The following is a 16,016-nucleotide window of genomic DNA, read 5'->3' as shown; positions in this document are numbered from 1 at the left end:
TGACGGTCGATTGCCTTGGCCCGATTGCCTTTGATGCTCTGAAAGAGGTGAGAGTCGTGATCATTTAGAGGAACAGTAAACTTGTTTTTGTTCTCTTATTTAAAGCTGTTTACTGGCATTAACCTAACGCTATCTGGCACATGCTATTAACCAGAGTGAATCACAGCGCAGGGAAAGCAATAGATTTGGAGTTGGGGTTTGCTTGGCGGAAATGAAAGTGAGTAGTGTGGCAGCTGAAGGTGTTAGCGTTATGCTACCCCCAATGAGCTGAACAGCTGATAATGAGATGTCACTGGTGACGATAATGGATTATATTCTTGCCTTTCCAAGTGCTCAAAGCTCCTGTTATACATCACTTTGTCATGAAGAGGCTATAGAGGCTAATCTAGAAAGAAAAACAGTTTGATGCCTTTAGTTCTTAGACTCTTAGTCCTCTAATATACCGAACTGAGCTGAACATAAGCATCTATCTCCTGGGAAAGCCTTAAAAATTGATTTTTTTTTTTAGAATTGTGTTTTGATGTTCACTACAGATGCAGCCAGAGGTTGTTTGTGTGAGACTTGTGGAAATATATGAGATAGCTTTAAATGTGCTGATAATCATGGTTTGACATTAGATTAACTCAGCCGTAAAACTAATCTATAGGTAAATAACTGCTGAAAATAGTTACAGCTGCACATAGAGGTCTACTCCACACATATGCATGGGGTTTATCCTCCTTCACTTCGGTTTAAAAAATCTCTATCCAAACTAAAAACACATAGGTAGTGATTCAACTCTCATTGGACATTCAGAAGCCTACAAAAAGCTCCCCTGGAAGAGTATACCTGGCTTCAGTAGCTCGCCCATTGCTCCATAGTGCATTCAGATGCCTCTGTTACCTAATGCAGCGATAGAGTAACTGTGCATTTATGTATAAACATTTAAAGAGTCCTGTTTGCAGGTTACAACCAGCACTATTTTGAGCATGTCAATTGCATGGAATTTCTTTGTCCGCACCCTGAAAAAAGTTTTACTCAGTTTGTGTGTGGCCAAAATGCAAAGAAAAGACTAGATTAAAAACTATCAGTGTATTTGTGGACTAGGCCTGACTCTAAACCACAAAATTATATATTAAATTAGACAATCTATGATCTCATCTTTGTCACTGGAATGGATGTGACGATCCCTACACTGCAAAAAAGGTGTGTCTGAAAATAAGATAAAAACACTTAATCTGAGGGAAATTATATTGCTGCATGGACAGATAATAAATAATAATAAATAAGCATGTTGTACACTTAAAATAAGAAATTAACTCTTAAAACAAGATAAATTAAGCAGAGTGCACTGACAATTATTTGTTTCTTATTAAGGTAAAAAAAACAACTTTAGATTCAGAAGTGTTATATATTTATCTTGTTTTAAGAGTTAATTTCTTATTTTAAGCGTTCAACGTGCTTATTTCTAGATTTAATAATCCTAATTTAAGAAATCTTGTCAAGTGAAATTATCTGTCCATGCAACAAGATCATTTCCCTCAGATTTAGTGTTTTTATCTTGTTTTTAGACACACCTTTTGTTGCAGTGTACTGTGTCAGCCTGCTTGTGTTTTCTCCTGCCTTGGAGGAAGGAGGAAGTGAGCTGGCAGAGCTGGCTCACCTGGGCTAATTAGCTGGCAGGCCTATAAAGCTGGCCAGTCCAGGCTCTGCTGGTCTCTCTGTCAGCACTCTCATGGTCTCCTGGTTTGTTTGCTTTGGTTTTCTTTTAGAGGCATAGAGGGTGTCATGTTCTCCTCAGATTGTGCAGCCCTTTGAGGCCAAAGTGTGATTTGTGATCTTTGTGAGCTGTAAGATAAATGTGCAAATTCACAATAGCTGCAGCTACAATACACATGCATCTACACACTTGAACTTAAGTGCCAGATTTCACCCTGAGTAAACTACAGAGTTGCTGGTCTCAGTTAACAAATGACTTGACTTTAGCATGTGACAACTTCTTACACGACTTTCCACTTACTCAGCAACTCACAGACATTGTTGATGATACTTAGTGTTCCATTGTATTCATCTGTTTTGTAAATAATTTAATTTCAAGAACTCCTATTTGAACTCCAGCTTTTTGTTGCGCCCTCCCTCCTTTTCTGTCTGAACCATGAGCCATTACATGACATGGTACCAAAATGGAATCCACTCAAACATGGCTGCAAAAAGATCTGACCTTTTTCTTACAGGGACAAAATAAACACATCAATAAAATACAGCGCTGCCAACATGTAGTGTTTGGCATGTGCATATTAGACACATTAGCCCTTCAAACATCATAGAGATTTTTTTTTTTGCAAAAACATTCCATTAGGGGTGTGATGATACACTCAGCTCTCGAGATGAGACACGATATTGGGTTCACGAGAACGAGACGAGACGAGATTTTAAGAAAACTACAATGACAATATATATGACTAGACCAACAGACTTTTATTTAAGCGAGTTGCACATGATTTCATCATTTTGAAATGTTTTATTATAACTCTTTACATGCATGATGTAGGCATGATCTTTGAATAAAGCTCTTCTTCCACAAATTGAAGAATGGAAGTTAAAATAAAATATATTAAATTGCACAACGTCAGCAGCTGATCATAAACAAAGCAGCATGGCTAATTATGCACAGCATCTCCGCTGATCATAAACATAGTGATCTTGAATTAACTGGCATCGCTAACTGTGCACAAACAAACAGAGATCACTAAGTGAACGCCTCCTGCAGCAGCAGCACATACACGCTGTACTGCTACAGTGCTAACTGTTAGCCTGTTAGCAATTTGCAGACCCCGGCTCTGCAGCTGGGAGAGACTGCTGCAGGAGGACTGTGCCACTTTGATTTGTTCTTACTCTTCTTAACGAGCCCCTGTGCATACCTGTCAAGTTTTGGATTTGAAAATAAGGGAAATTTTCCGGTGCCCGCCACGAGCAGTCCCACCACCTGCAAGCTAAAACCACCACTTGTCAACCACTTATAAACTACAATTGGCTTTATGCACAGCTGCACTACTTCCTGAACTTCAGCCAGCTCCTTTGTTTCCTGTCTGCCATTATTGGACAAACTGGTTAATCCAGGATTCATCAGTTAGTCAGAACCCTATGGGTGATGTCATGGTGACTATGTCCATCATTTATTAAAAAAAAAAAATTATTGCCATTTTATAGCTTTATTGATGGAGAGATATTCAGAGTGAAAGGGGGAGACAGAGGGAAAGTCCGAGCCAGATTGGAACCTGGGCTACTCGCTCATGAGGACTGAGCCTCTATTGATGCGCTCTACCAGGTGTGCCATCAGAGACGCACCATGGCCATTATTTATACAGTCTATGGTTGTCACTCATCTGACATCACACACTAACCTCGCGACAGCTGCTACCTACATTACCTGTAGGTACCACTACCACCCAGGCCCGGTTAAAATATGGGAGATTTACGGGAAAATACTAAGACGGGAGGATGGCGGGAAAGAAGGGTAAAATACGGGACTTTCCCAGCCAAAACAGGATACTTGACAGGTATAGGACGTCATTCTGGCTGCTTGCTTCTTCCCCTCCTTCTCCTCCTCTTCATCTTTTGCTTTTACTGCCCCCAAAGGTAAAAAATAAAAGTTAATAATAATACAAGTTTGGATAGCTCACAAATCTCACGACACGTGACGAGAAATATCGTCACGTTTAATCTCGTGAGATTTCGCGGCACAGGATCTCGTCACAACCCTAACATCCATCCATGTCCACATGGTTCAAGTTTTGCAGCCCATTTCCAATAGGTCTGAGAGAAATTAGGCTCCCTCTGTTGATCCTGAAAGAGTTTGAGGGCTCTCCTGTGGGCCTTTGAAATCCTTTGTTCCCACTTCCTTAAATTTTGCAATCCTGCATCCTTTAAATGAGGCCCACAGCTCCACTAGTTTAATGTGTAAAAAATAAGGATGACAAAGAAAGATTGCAAGTACAAGTTTACATGTACAAAGATTTACTGCATTAGTTTTGTATGTTTTTTTTGCAGCGGTGCATCCATAACTGTTTTTATCTCCTTTGACCCAGCAAAATCATTATTCAACCCATAAACTTGAAGTGAACAACAAACACTACTTAATTATGTATACAATCTAAGCCTCATTACTTTACTGGCTAAAGAAATGCCTCTGTGCCAACATCTGACGTGATGTAACCTGCTGTCCCGTTCCTAATTCAGCATTTTAAGCCGTTTCAACCTAATGAACTCCCTCATGCTTTCACATCAAGCTTGCAGGTGTTGTCAATTAATATTTGCGAGGGTTCAGTGATCAGGACAAAGGGTGGACATTGTGATTGAGCCAGGGTCACTGGACTGGACCAGTGCTGGATCCTGTCCCAGAACACACTCTTCAAAAGGCGGAGGAACTCCACACTGCATATCTGTGTTTAGAGGGATAATCTTTTATTTCCATTCCACCGGATACATTCCACCAACGTGTTCTCACTCCCAGCTTATCACAGACAGACACTTGGTCAGTGCCCCGTAGCATTTTTATTTTTTTGGCATGCAGGGTACTACAACATGCAGGATATACTTCTATGGAACCGTAACAACCGCTTCAAGACTCTAGCTCTGGCGTACTCCGCTGCTAATGGTTCAGGTCCTACTTACATCCAGGACCTTGTCAAACTCTACACTCCTGCCCGTCCTCTCCGCTCTGCATCAGCCAAACAGCTGGCGACTCCCACCCTGCGTGGGTGAACTAGCCTCAAAACCTCCTCCAGATTTTTCTCTGTCTTGGCTCCCAAATGGTGGAACGAGCTCCCCACCGACATCAGGACCTCAGACAGCCTGGACATCTTCCGCCGCAGGCTGAAGACCTATCTCTTCCAACAATACCTCGCTTAAGTCATGGTCACCTAACATATATATTTATAAAAAATTTTTAAAAAGCACTTCTTTTTTCTCTTCTTCTTTTCTTCTTCAACATATAGCACTCCTGTAGCGATAACAGTTGGCTCTTAAAGTTATGTACTTACTTGATTCCTGTGGTCTATGTCTAGTACCATCAGGTTGAATGCACTTATTGTAAGTCGCTTTGGACAAAAGCGTCTGCTAAATGACACGTAATGTAATGTAATGTAATATAACATCTGAAATGGAGGCCATGAAACGGTAGTTAATGTTCTCTGCCGTAATACAATTTGAAGCTCAAGTTTAGGCAACAAAACAGCTTGGTTAGGTTTACGAAAACATGGTGACTTGGGTTACGATAAGAAGGTTTGTTACATAGAGACAAAGTAAAGTTAGACAACATTGACTTTTGGTTTCACTCAAGACACACTGACTGTCTTCCTGTGCACACTTGTAGTGAATTACAGGGAATTCTATATGTAAATCTACAAAAATTGAGCCAATTTAGTCATGGATTATTTACATTTAAAATGTTGCAAATTGTTGTTTTTTTTCAAATGTTTAAATTTTGTATGTGTTTAACAGTTCCAAAGTTTAATAAATCAGAAACTGATGGCATAGCGCTCTTAACCAAAAATGCTTTGCCCTAGTTAGGGGGTACTTGGCTGAAAAAATATTTCACAGGGGGTACATCACTGAAACAGGTTGAAAACCACTGACTTAACCCATTAAGGCCTAAAGCGCCTGGAAAAAAATGCCCGGAAAACCTATGGGCAATTTTCAAATGACCCCCTAAAACCTGAAGTTTTTCTGGAAATTCAACACCTACTAAATAATAGATTTTTCAGCCTCTGTAGCAGATAAAAATGAAATTCAAAAAGTATTTGAGAGCTTATACCCGTGGCTTTCATGAGAAGTTGAGTTTATTTGTCCAAACCTTCAATAAAGTTTTTTAAAAATCAACAAACTCAGCAAATGTTACATTTGACTGAATAAAAAATCCTATGCATAATACTAATACATGCCCATTAGCAAGATGCAAACATGATATGACCATTGGAAGAACAAGACATAGTTCTCTTTAGCCTACTGTAATAAAAATAATAATAATTATCATAATTATAATAATAATATATTTTATATATTGCACTTTTCAGGGTACTCAACGACGCATAAAGTAATATAAGACATAAACAGTCATGATTTGTTATATCATCATCACAATCAATTAACCTATTATTATTATTATTATTAATATTAATATATTATTAATAATATTATTATTATCTCCAGATGGCCACAAATCTGTCTGTTCTTCGGTGAAAATATGTCGTCTAAAAACATATTCCTCATCCATAAATGCCGGTCGATTGGTTCCGAGGGTTCAAAGTCGGATCAGCAATAAAATCATCGGTGCTGTTTTCATCAAGATCGCTTCCGTCACTTACTGCTGAGCTCCTCCACTATAGTCGTCTTCCTCCATGATTTAAAGTTCTGGAAAAGTCCAATGTTGCATTGTGACACTCCCGCATGTATTCTGATCATGATTCTGATGCATTTCATTGTCCAAGAGACCGAAAATAGGTGGAAAAAAATACAAATACTACAAAATGACATATCCGCTGTCCCGACCTTAATGGTTGAGTGACGCAACAGCGCTCCCGGCTTTAATGGTAGAAATGCAGTAATGCTTTCCCGGCGTCAATGGGTTAAAGTATCCAAAGCCCACAATTCTCCATTGTACTCCTTTCAGTCGTTTACAGGGAGTGCCCCTAACATGACCAAGCATCCGGGTTACCGTCCACAACGAGACGTCGGTAAAAACCCTCTATTCTGTGCTTGATAATACTCTATTCTTCCTTTTGCCATTGTTAACCCAACCAGGATAATCAGCTTAAACAAAGTGATAATAATTGTATTTTAAGTAGTTTGTTCATGCTTGTCTGCAAGGCCAAATGACAAGGAAGTTAAACCAGACCATTTTCTTTCCTCTGAGTGGCTATTATTGTGGAAACAATGGAAACAGCGACAGTAATCAGGAAGCATGTAACAAGGTCATAATAGTTTTGATTTTTCATTAGTTTAAGTTTTAGTTTCGTTGTGAATTTTTGTTTTCAAATTCAGTTAGTTTTAATTCGTTTTTAGAGTGAGTTTGCTAGTTTTAGTTTGTTTTTATTAGTTTCAGTTTTTTGTAATGGGCTATGTGTTGGGTGTGAGACTTAAAGAGGTCACAATTTTGCTTTTATTTCCTTTGGTTTATCCATCTCAGCCCCAATAAGTTTATTAACTCTTACAGTTCCGGGTCGAGTGTAGACATCCCAGTCTCAGTGAACATATTTACCATGTGTTCCTACATGTTGACTAACCAGCAGCTATCATTTTAGTTCGTTTTGTAACCACACAATACAGTTTCAGTTAGTTTCGTTATCGTTTTTTTAAAACACTCTCGTTTTTATTTTTATTTCAGTTAACGGAAATGTTTTTTCAATTCTATTTTTTTTGCTAGTTTTCGTTAACTATAATAACCTTGGCACGTAAAGGTATAATTGCTCACCTGGAGTTACTTTTATCTTATCAATGCACTCTTGAGTAATCGCTGACAATGATTCGGTAAACAGCAAATGTGTTGACATCAGTTCAACTTACTGAGTTACTTTCTCTTTCAGCTTTTCACTTATAACTAAATACATTTTTTCTTGCTTTTTGTCTGCTTACGTTCCAATTTTCAGAAGCAACAGGCCTTTGTGAGTCACACACAGGAAGCGGCACACTGGGTGGTGCATGTCTGTGTGTGAGCCTCCCGCCGAGGTTAATCATTATCATTCCATGTTTATTCAGGAAGATTTATTCAAAACAGACAAATTGTTGCACAATCGTACATCATTAGCGGGCTTATAATGGGAATGTGATGTTGAAAGGCTAACAAGAAACACAGTATAAGGTCACACATTTAGTTTTTCATACACACAGACACAAACACACACAAACACATGCATGTCCCTGTCCTTTTCTGTCCGTTTCATTACACATGTATACACACACACTCCAGTTTTAATGTGAATAGTCAAACACATAAATACTGTAGCATGTGCATTATTTATTTTATCTACACCTCCCTGCTGCCACACACACACACCCACACAGACACACCCACCAACACCCCCACACACACACACACACACACACACACACACACACACAATGCACTCCCATAATGCAGTGCAAGTCTCAGCTTTCTCTGCTTGGCTCCCTGTTCACCTCAGTGTTCCTCCTCCGTTTGTAATGATCATTAAGCAGCTCCCTACACACCACGCAGGCAGCAGCTAACAAGGGAAGCATGTACATGCTGGCTATTAGAGGCAATTAAAACCATGTCTCTGTGTGTTGTTCTGCGTGTGTGTGTGTGTGTGTGTGTGTTGACGCTAGCGTGTGTGAGTGGGAAGGGGAGACAACCTCATGCAAGCACAAACTGTGCAAGGACACAAATGTGTGTATGTTGGACGTGATGGTGTGTGTGTGTGTGTCAGTTCTTTCTGCTATTTCTTTCATACAAACAGAAAGACAGAGAACATGTTGTTAGGCTCATTGTCACCATGGGAATAAAGAATGCCAGTCCCGCTGGTGGAGAACATGTCAAACAGCTGACAGAGAGAGAAGACTCGCCTCTGAGTGTGTTTGTGTGCGACCAAGTGACAAATATGGATAATGAGCTGAAGCACTCTGTGAGAAAATGACTTGGAGATGTAGTTTGAGTATTTTGACTGCTAGCTTTCCGTTGTTGTACCATTCATCTTGAGAGGATCATTAATTTGTTTGATAAAATGTCCCGAGGGATTTAATAGCAACCAATCAAACATCACTGTAAATCATGTAGATCTACAAGAAGAGACAGAGAAGTGTTGTAAAAAAACGTTTTTCTTTTCATTGTTAACGGTAATAATATTACATTACTTAACCCTTTGGAGTCTTGGTTTATTTTGTCCATTTTTGAATCATTCAGCCTGTAAATACCACTTAAAAAATTATGGATTCATTTTTTCAGTACAATCTCACCTATATGACTCGATTGTTATTTTTTTACCATCACCATTTTAACACAGAAAAACATGCAAAAGAACATAAAATCAGATTTTGAAAATTGGGTTTTTTACTTAACCACATAACACAATAGTGTTCATTAAAGAATTTCAAATGGTGTGAATGTGAACACATCATTAAAAATAAAGGATATCATCAAGTTCTATATTTTAATATTAAATATATTTGACCTTATCTTTTTTATTTTACTTGACCTATCATCATCAAACAGAAACTAGTTAGTTGGTAAGTTAACGGCAAGGTTCCACACTGCTTAATTTCATCCAGACTAATCAGCGACTCCAGAGGGTTAAAAGTAGGTACCTCATTCGTTACTTAGTCAGCCAAATGTGATAATTAGATTAGCTGAACGTAGGCAGCCAGTCCTGCTGAATATAAACCACATTTTAAACCATAATATGAGAGTGACCATTCTCAGGTCATGATCAAAAAGCAACGATATTTAAAACTAAATAACAAATGATGAAAAACTGGACTGGAAAAGCCATTTCTCTGGTTCTGGGTCTTCACAGAACCACTGTGCAAATGGTGAAATATTTGAAGCAGCAGGGAATCCTTTAAGAAACTGTCTCCTGGCCTCCGAAATGTCTCCAAATCACAAAATTCCCCACAGGAATATGGTACCAACTGTCATAATGGTTGTAGTAATGTGATATTGTAGGGCCTATTGTCCAATATTGAAAGGAGCATAAATGTCCATCCAAATTTCCTCCATCTGTGAGCTCAGGCATAACTGTCTTATTCCACAAGATGAAGATTCACACACAAAAGTGAGAGCACATTTCAATATGAATAGAAATAAGTCAACCCAGTGGGTTTTAAATGCAGCTCTCCTTTAGACCCTAGATGTGTTTATCATATAAAAACATTTCCCTGGCAATGCATTTCATTTGTTCTCACTATCTGATCTTGCAGAGAAATTCCCACAAGTGCAAACCAAAGCAGGATAAACATTTGTCTTTTAGGCACTCGCATAACCCTGTTGAAGTCAGGAAAAGATTCAATGTTCAAATAGTCGAGTCCTGTGCTTTGTACTACCATCATTAACCGCAACCTCAACACAACTTGTGTGTGGTGCAAATTTGTATATGTCTACCAGTCCCCAGTGTAAATGGCATCTTTGAATTATTCCGTAAGTGCTTTGGTGCAGATTGTGCTGGTAAAAGTGTAATTTGTTTTGGTGATATGCATATTTTATTTATTTGTTTCTTTAAGAAATGAAATGCTTAAAAGTTATTTAATGTTACTAAATAAGGACCCGTTTACACGAGGACGCTTGCGGGTAAAAACGACAAAATATTTTATAGGAAGTGCCTTTCGTTTAGGCGGTGACGGCGTTTTTGGGGCTTAAAAACGCGAAAATCTGAAACCACCCTCCAGAGTGTAAAACTGTAATCAGCTCCACCGTAGCGTGTCCGTCTACACTGCCAAGACACAAAACTCTGCTCAGATCTGCTCACGTCATGTACGCGTTTACCTCACATACATGCTCCAGTACAGGGAAATAAACAAACATGTGGGATTATTTCCATGCGTGGGACCTTCAAGCTGCTCTGGCAGCTCTAATAAACTTACAGGAGTCTTTCCACCAAATGTACAGGATATGTACAGATAGTATTAGTGAACAGAGAAGGATCTGGAATTACCTCTATCACATTTAGGATGCACCAATTGGTGGGAGGCGAGCCAGACGGCTTTGGACGAGACCTGGGAGATCTAGTGGATGGTGGAGAACTTTGTGGAAGGAGTAGCTGATGAAAATGCGTGGCGTGAAAACTTCCACATGCCCAAAGATGCTCTTATGGCTTTAAGTGATGCTGCCTGGCATGCATACCCAATCCAATTCACGCACTTTAGCGTCACCGTATGCAGCAGATTTCCTCCTGAAAGCGCTCGTCTAAACGCGGAATAAAAAGTGAAGACGAGACGCCACTTTTGCTTCTTCTGTTGAGACCGTCATCATGTAAACGTAGCCTACGTGGTCAAAGTACTTTTTTTTAACAGCACTGTACTTACTGCAGAACACTGCATACAGTACCTGCAAACACACATACAAACAAGGTGTGTGAGAGACTCTCAGAGCCTTGGAGGCAAACCCCATCACGCCAACCTGACTCGGCTCCCCAGAAATCCACCAGGGATCTGAAGATGTCACCTCTGCCACGTCTGGGAGTTGTGTTTGCATGTGTGTGTGTGTGTGTGTGTGTGTGTGGCATCCCTGAGCCCACTGAGACTGTTGTTGTTGACTCTTCCAAAGAAAACACAGAAGCAAAGGTCTTGTTTTCTGTATAAAGCGGTACTGAAATAATGCAAATCCTTTTAGACATAAGAGATTGTTTTTATTATTGAGTGTTTTTTAATAAGCACCAGTTGAAATAGCAGGTGGCTTCAGAGAGGTTGTTAAATCTTTTCTCTCTGAGACCCTCATTGAGTCAATTTATTCTCACCTTGGGCTTGTTAAAACACACAGCTATTTTTTAGTAAATTGGGAAGCAACGTCTCCCTTTCGGATCTAAAGTCATAAAGATTCACATCCTGCAACAGATGTACTGTATAATAATAAAGATCCCCAATTTACAGCTGGTTTGAAATATGATTTGCACTTAGTCTAGTAAAAAAACAACATTTTAATGCAAGTTATATATAGAAACAGTACACACTGTTCTCACAATGTGGAGGTGGTGCAAACAGCTAGGACCACATGTACCAGATGTTAATGCACAGCCATGAGTGCAGTCTATTTGATAAGAGGTTTTATTTTAAAGTAAAGTGGGCCAGGTTATTATAAATTAAATATGAAAACAGTATATACATATATGTGTATGTGACAGAAAGAAATAGCAATGGATTTCTTTCCAGACAGTGATTCCTCCTCACTTGCTCTTGAGATTTTATTTTATTTTATATGAAGCAAGTGTAAGGACAGAGGCTGTTGTATGCACTTGACTTGAATATCATCAGGCTAGCTAGAATTCATAGCTTTCTTATAACATTTTTGGCCAATGATGAGGCAACATTATGTTACAAAGCACGTCTGTCAGGCGGGTGTGAGAGGTTGCGGATGGGTCATAACCTTGTTGTTTTAACCAGGAGTCTTTGTGTCCCATTTTTGGACTTTTTGTTCAGGAGTAGTTTTTTAAGCTTAACCCTGTTCTTTTCTCCTGACCCTACAATAAATAGCATTTATGATGTGTTCCAAACAGAAATCATGGCGGATGATATGAATATATTTTAAATAAATATATTTTTCTAAAACATCATACTCCTCGATGAGAATATGTTGACAGCATACAGTACACATGCAATGTTCCATCTATTTCAGAGTAAATCAATTAGGCTATAGTTTTTCTCAATTGCTAAAACACATTTTTCGAATCCTCCCGTCCTTTTCTCAGAATTCTAAGCACAAAACTCTTTTCTCACACTACATTCACAAAACCTCTGATTCTTTTAGCAAACCCATGCCATCGCCTCAAAATCGTTTTACCTCTTCTCAAACCAAACAATGTTGTCACATTTTGAACTAATTGGTCAAAATAGAAAAGCTGCTGAGCAGTCATTACACACTACACCAAATAAATTAAAACACAGTGTTCAAGGCATGTAGCTAGGGGTGTGCTAAAAATAAGTGTGAGTTATCCAAACTTCTATTTGTGACCTGTGGGGGCAGTTAAAGGAAAAGAAGAAGAGGAGGAAATAAAAGTCTGTTGGTCCAGTCATATATTATGTCATTGCAATTTTCTTAACATCTCGTCTCGTTCTCGTGAACCCAATATCGTGTCTCGTCTCGTCTCGTGAGCTGACAGTATCGTCACACCCGTACATGTAGCCCATGGAGAAATGTTTATTTGTCACATTAAAGTATAGCACATGCATTTTGAATCTCAGAAATAAATAAAATATGCCATGCATCAGTAGATGGTTAATGACGGTAGCTCGAATTTCGTCAGAAACTGCCACTCTTTGTCTCTCCCTCCTCTTACACGCACTCATCCTCTGTTTCTATGATCCATTGTTGACATGAGCTTGCAGGACCAACCTGCTGCACTCTGAACTGGTTTATATTGGTTGTCATGTTGTCTTGACATGATGAGAAACAAGTGTGATCAATTTTAAATCGTTGTGTTCAATGGATGACACGTATGTTTCATTCTGTTCCTGTTTTGTCACTAGTTGTTACCATTATGTATCACAAGTGCATCACAGACAACTGTGTCTTATTGCATGAGAATTGTGTTTAGTTTTGCAAAAGGAATGACTGAGATCTGCAAATAGTGTAGTGTAGTGTATAGTGTAACTGTAAAAATACACTTATGTCATATTTAATGATGCCTTGAGTGCTTAATTAATTAGTTTTTTAGTTGGCAACAATTGTGATAATTGTTTATATCTTAAAATGCGTCTTTTTTACAGAATGCAATCAAATGTGGCAAAGTTATATTCAGGGACAGGGGAGACATATTCACAGACCCTTCCTGACTGTAATTTGGTCCTTGGGACTGCAAAAATTCATCCGAGGATTTAAGATGTCTCTTGGTGATCTCATGGTGTGATAGTCTGAGCATGAAGAGCCTTATGAGTAAAAAGAGGAATCTTAAAATCAGACTGTGTTTAATGGGCTTGTGATGCAGAGAGGCTGTTAGCGGGAGATATATAAGAACAACGTGCTGTTTAAGTGAATAGCAATGTGTCGCAGATGCAATTTTCTGCTCTGTAAGTGAGCTATGTAATTTGTAAATACAGCACGGTGGTGGTTAAGCTGAGTGATGATAAGCATGTGTAAGTGTTTCCATGTCAAAACAAGTTGCTGCATTTTCTCCATATTCGTGCGCTGAAATAAGCATCTACAAGTTGAAGAATCAAAGTGTTTACCGAACAGGAAACTGTAAATGTTTAGGTCCTGTGGCATACAGTGTAAAAAAAAAAACTGTAAAATTTACGGTAAAATACTAATAGAATTTCCACTGTCAAAGTCCACTGATTTTATGGGCAATAGACGAACTGCTGCGGGTCTCTGGGCGGCTCTGCTGTCCCCCGACTCGTAGCGAAATCTCCGGCGTTACAGCAGCGAGTGGTAGCGGGGCTAGTTGGTAGATTAGGCTTTTGACAAATCCTGTCGGAAGAAAGGCTAAAACATAGTTTTTCGCGGTGAAACAAGAGTGTAAAGTCAATTGCTCTTCTTTTAAAATCAACTTTCGCTCTAAACTATTTAAAATGTCGTTAGCTAGATCGAAAGAGGGCTTTGCGTCTGCTGCAGCCATGTTGGATCCGTAAGAAAACTACAAAACTACAAGCTTCCATCTGTCGAGTAGTACGCGTCATCGTCTCGCCGTCCCTCCCCATTCTGTGATTGTATCCCTAAAACAGGGCTAAGAAACGGCCGTAGTTGCCAGACCCTTTCGCAGTTCGAAATTAAATCAAGCACGCAAGGCAGTATGGGTATACCCAGGCTAGTAATTTAGACTGAATAATCCCATTATTTTTAGGGTAATGGTGTCATTTTGACATCATGGTATTTCTCCACTAATTTTACATGGAAATGTTATATTTTTACAGCAAAACTGTGTGTGTCCTACAGTTTATGACGGTAATAGTTAAAGTTTTGTGCTTTTCTTTGATTTACGGTAACTAAAAGTGTCTACTATGGTGATATACAATTTTAAATTTTACGCCCTATTTCTGATGTAATTTGACAGTGTTTTACTGTTATTTCTACAAACATTTTTTACAGTGTACCTTTACTTATCAGGAGAAAACTGAGCCTCCAAGCAGTCAAGCATCAAGCCAGAATCATGATTGCATGATCTATCGTGTCAAATGCTGCATTTAAATCAAGCAGCGCCTCTTCTCAACGTCCATCATCACAAACAAGCTTAAAAAGGCAGAGCTCCCGCTGAGTTGTGAAGCTGCAACATGACTCGAGGCAGTATTGCGTTAGTCCAAAGATTAGTTCTGAACCAGAACACAGGCAGATTCACTCTCTCTGGTCAGCTGGCTGGAAAAAACTGCTGCAAGAAAGTTCTTAAAGAGAGGGAGTGCAGAGGCCAGGAAGATGTGTTCATGTGTATCAAAACGTCAGCAAGATCGAGGAAATGCAGCGGGCGAGTGAGGAAAGCCATAAGATGATGTAAGCAGAGAGTGAGGGGCTGAAATATTGACTCTGATGGTATAAGTGAGATTCATATATTTCATGAGAGAAGGCAGAAAGAATAAGGTGTGCAGTCACCAGATAAGTCACATTTAAGAGAGTGCTCCCTGCCTCGCAATGGAAACTGGAATGATTATTACGTCATTTTATGAAGTTTTATAACTAAGTTCAGGAACAAGGACCATGCCTTGAACACACCCAATTTACGCCATCAGTATAGTTAAGCACGCCTCATCTGTTCCCTTCCTCTTGGTCTCCGTTTGTCATATCCCTCCCACCCAAAAGAACCCAATTTTGTTCTTTCTCTTTGTCAATTTATCGGTCACCATCATACTTACTCCCCTCTCTGTTGTTGGTTTCCAGGAACCCGGAGCTATTTCCGTGCCAAGGCTCACCCATTCACACTCCATTCCCCCACCCGGACGGGACTCCCCAAGTTCCCTAGCATCCAACCCTCGGAGCACCACTCTCCGATCCTCAACCACCCCCTGCATCCTTCTCTTCCCTACCCCCTCATCCTCACGACCCCTACCCCCATTCCCACGACCCTTACCCCCATCCCCACAACCCCTATCCCCCTTTCCCACTACTCCTACCCCCTCATCCTCACGACCCCTACCCCCTCATCCTCATAACCCCTACCCCCATTTCCACTACCCCTACCCCCTCATCCTCACGACCCCTACCCCTCATCCTCACGACCCCTATCCCCTCATCCTCACGACCCCTACCCCTCATCCTCACGACCCCTATCCCCTCATCCTCACAACCCCTACCCCCTAATCCTCACTACCCCTACCCCCTCATCCTCACGACCCCTACCCCTCATCCTCACGACCCCTATCCCCTCATCCTCACAACCCCTACCCCCTAA

This window comes from Centropristis striata, chromosome 20, assembly GCF_030273125.1.
Source record: "Centropristis striata isolate RG_2023a ecotype Rhode Island chromosome 20, C.striata_1.0, whole genome shotgun sequence".
NCBI classification, from domain to species: Eukaryota; Metazoa; Chordata; class Actinopteri; order Perciformes; family Serranidae; genus Centropristis; species Centropristis striata.
This window is presented reverse-complemented; position numbering follows the sequence as displayed.